The 4,510-nt window shown below is 26.4% G+C and overlaps 1 non-coding gene across 1 annotated transcript; it reads left to right on the top strand.

The window, feature by feature from the left end:
- The first annotated feature begins 4,030 nt into the window (after positions 1-4,030).
- TRNAI-AAU (transfer RNA isoleucine (anticodon AAU)) lies at positions 4,031-4,104 on the top strand. Its single transcript has one exon. It is a non-coding gene; the product is annotated as a tRNA-Ile (tRNA).
- Positions 4,105-4,510: the final 406 nt, after the last annotated feature.

Below are 4,510 nucleotides of genomic sequence, written 5' to 3'. Positions count from 1 at the left end.
ATTTAAGTGTAACATCGGTTACATCTAAATACTCAGACAAAATAGTACTTTTGATTTTATTTTTATTTAAATTCAAATAAAAATAGAGGCCTGCTACACATACAAGCCTTTTTGGCTTACAAGCTATGCAAGTTGGCCCAAATTCAAGAAAAAAATACGCGCACCACTCCGTTAGAATCGAGCTTCCAACGCACGCGCCTTAATCACCCGTTGCGTTTTTCCACAACATGTTCATTATGCCGCACTCTTCCTCTTCTTCCTCAATCAAAATGCAAACCGTCAAAATTCAAGCGACATTCGAAACAAACTACAATTCTAAAGAAACATTCTAACTCCTCGCGAAGAGTAGAAGAAATCAAGAAGAAAAGATACAAATCTCCATAAAAAATCACCAGAAAAACCAAGAAACATTATTCAAGGTACTGTTTTACTATTTTTCTAGGTTTTTTTTCTAGATTGTTTCTGCTATGTGCCTCATCCTTAACCAGCAAAACATTAAAAGATTTCAAGAAGAAATATATTGTCTCCCCCCTGTTTTAGGTGTATTTCTTAAATCGTTTGGGTGTATTTCTGTAATCGTTTGGGTGTATTTCTATAACTGTTTGGGTGTATTTCTATAATCCTTTCTGTAACTGTTTGGGTGTATTTCTATAACCGTTTGGGTGTATTTCTGTAATTATTTGGGTGTATTTCTGAAGTTCCATTATCTTCAAAACGATTTCAAAGCTTGATTTCAGAAATCATGAAAATTGGAAAAAAACTAAGCAAGAATATAGAGAGAGAAACGCACGTAAATGACGAAGAAGAAACCAGTGATAAATGTAGGTAAAACAATGAATAAAAAGGCAAAGAGAGAACTCACAAAAGAGATCGAAGAAATTTGGCAAGAAACTCGAAAAAGGAAACGAAATCTTTTGAAAAATAGAAGTTATATATTCGCGCGTTAATTGATTTTGATTGATTTAAAAATCTGTTAAAGAGGCACGTAACATAAGCAGCGCATTTAAGGGTTTCGTTCTCTTCAGGCTTGTAAAGCTTGTAAGCGCAAAACACTTATATGTAGAGATTAATCCATAAAAATAATAATGAGTTATTCAATTCAACATTTATAACTATTAAATCGCTTGTTTTTATTTTATCTTTATTTGTTCTTATCTTATTTTATTTTTATTTATACTAAACCGAATTTAAATTAAATAAGCTAAAACAACAAAAATTTCTAGATAATTCTATTAAAAAAATAAACATAACAAATTTAAAAAAAGAATGATGATTTAATAATGATAATAAATTATAAATGAGTTTATCGTTATATAAATAATTTAATATAAAATAATTTAATTAACAATTATAATTAATATATGTATTGTTCATAAATAAATTAAAAAATTAATAATTTTTTAATATTTATACCATGGAATAAATGATTTTGTTATAAATATTCATTAACGATTTATTATTCAATTAATATACCAATACGAGAATCGTAATTTGCAGAGAGAATATTTAAATTTTTTTTTCTAAAAAATTTGAAGTACTTAAAATGATGGAAGAGAGAACTGTAGACCATGCGAGTATGCTGCTTTATTTTTTCTCTCTTTTTTTATTCATTTCAAACGACAATACTACTAGTAGCTAGTTTTTTCCTATCATCAATCAATGAATTATATATCGTTTGGAAAGAAAGGTTTTAAGTATATTAATCCACTGTATTTTAATAATTTTAAATGGTTGATCTTAATTATATATTATACATATTTTTATAATTAAATTAATAATTAAAAATTATTGAAACACTAATGCACAAATATACTTGAAAAATTTTTTATAGTTTATATGATATGCTAACAATTCAAAAAAAAAATAAATAAATAAATAACAAAACATCATATTTTTGCATACCACTTCAGTGATTATTTATCTTGATCTCATGAGTATTTTATTAGGTGAATGCTATGGTGCCTAAAAAGTTGTGTCTATTTATTAAAAAGGGTTAAAAGTTATTATTTAATTTAAAAGATATAAGAATAAATAATTTTTAAAAAATTAAAATTTACTACAAAAAGTAAGTTAGGCAAAATTTAGACAAAAATTCATAGGCACTATAGAATTGGCCATTTTATTATTTATTTTATCAATCCTAAGTATATATTTAAGATTCTTTTATAATTAAATTGAGTCAAATCTAACAAAAATCAATTTTATTAGTGAGAGTGTATAAACACGTTCTGACTTCTAGCGGCATCGTGCACTTCCTCTTTTTCGCATTTTTTCTTTTGTTTGGTGTTCCTTTTTCTCTCCAAGCAGTTGCTGCGTTTTTCTTTTCTTTTTCTCTTTATTTTTCTGGTGATTTTTTGTACCATTATATATATTATCTTTTTCTTTATTTGATTTTTTTTCTATTTTTTTTGTTTTTTTTTTCTTGTTAAAAAGGTAAAACAAAAAGAATTATGAAAATACAATACAAGAAAAGAAGAAGATGATGATAACGAAGAAGAAGAGGATGATGAGTTTTGAATTATGTAAAATTTATTAAAAAATAACACCAAAATATCTTAACAATAACACCAAAACTTCTTAATTTTGATACCAAAATTTAACTACAAAAACACAGCTTCTTTAATGCTGTATTTTTTGTGCTTCTTATGATGATGATGCTGATGATGATAGTGATGATAATGATGATGATGAGGAGTAGTAGTTTTGAATTGTTAAGATCACAACATAGCACCGAAATTATTTGAATGAACATGTTTATATTATATTGCAATTTTATTTAGTTGAATGGATGTAACTTTATATTTATTGGATTGAATTCTTACCAAAAATAAAAAACACCAAAATTTTTTTATTTTACATTGAAATATTGCTAAAAAACAAAAAACCTTCTTAATTTTGACACTAAAATTTTATTACAAACACAAAAATATTTTTTTATGCTTTAATGAGAACTTCTTCTCTTCTTTTACTTACTAACTAAAGATAATGAGAATTTAATATTTTAATTTAATGTTCTAATCTTGCTAACTAATAATGTTAATCAAGATAACAAGAAATAAGAGGAGGAAGAAGAGGAGGAGAAGTTGTTGTTTTGAATTGTGATTTTTATTTTTTTATATGAGTATTGTTTCTCATATTAAATTTGAATGAACATATATTACAATCTTATTTAATTAAATAAATGTAAAAAGTAAATTGCATACTAAAAGATCATAAGATAACACCGAAATCATTTGAATGAATATGTTTATACTATGTTAGAAACTTATTTAATTGAATGAATGTAGATTCACACTTATTGGATTGAATTCTTGCCAAAAATAAAAAAATACCGAAATTTATTAATTTAAGCATTGTTTTTCAATTAGACTTGAATGCATACTTATTAGATTGAAATTTTATATGTGCAAAATTTTGAAAGAGAATGAAGGAGGAAAAGAAACATGGTAACTTACGTATAAGAAGAAAACGACATTGACGACGATAATGATAATGATGATAGAGGAGGAGGAAAAGGAATGAGGAGAATAAATTCAAGTGAAAAAGAAAGGAGGATGAAGAGGAGGAGTTGATGGTGATGGTGACAATGACGACGATAAATATATTATAATAATTTGGTTGGACTTATTAGATAAATGATTTTTTTTTTACCAAAGATAGGAGACTCAAACTCGCAACCTCTTAATTAAGTATGGAGAGACTATACCATTTGAGCTATTACTCTTTGACTATTAGATAAATGATTTGAATGTAGAGTTTTTCGTTATTTTATGTCTTAAAATTGATGACTCTGTGGCTAATTATAAAAGATATTAAATTTAAATTATAAAAAATATAATAATATAAATATTTTTGGTAATTTAGGAGGCTAAAATATTAGTATATCATTATTACGTATTAATCTGAAACAAATTTATGTATCCCTTTAAAGTATAAAATAAATAATTTTTTACTCCAAACTGATAACATGTTTTAAAAAAAAACTGTCTACATTAAACAAAATAATAATATTGATACTCCAAGAACAATTGGCCTATTAGCTCAGTTGGTTAGAGCGTCGTGCTAATAACGCGAAGGTCGCAGGTTCGAAACCTGCATGGGCCATATTAACGTTTTAATGTTTCTTCCATCATTGAAGTTTACTGTGATATTAAATATATCCCTTTTTACATGACACCTTTTAATAACGAAAAAAAGCATGTCGACTCTATTAATCATGTCTTCCCATATGTTTATTTATCAGGTTGTCACTTGCGGAATCTACTTTGATTTGGTTACAATGAGCAGAAAAACCATAGGGAGATTTTTGCATAGGTCAATCGAACTAAGTTGCCTGCTAATTTGGATAATATCATAATAATTTCCAAAGAACAATGACAAGGAAGAGAAACTTTGATAATTGCATGTTCTGCATCTTTAGTCAGTGTCATTCATTGAAGAGTGTGATAACTCTGCTTCTACTTGCTCACAGCCACAATAGTTGTTATCAATCATTCGAAATGAAAGCTAT

This window comes from Arachis ipaensis, chromosome B10 (genome assembly GCF_059453495.1).
Source record: "Arachis ipaensis isolate K30076 ecotype BB chromosome B10, ASM5945349v1, whole genome shotgun sequence".
NCBI classification, from domain to species: domain Eukaryota; kingdom Viridiplantae; phylum Streptophyta; class Magnoliopsida; order Fabales; family Fabaceae; genus Arachis; species Arachis ipaensis.
Note: the sequence above shows the minus strand (reverse complement) of the source record. Positions and strands in the feature narration are given on the sequence as shown.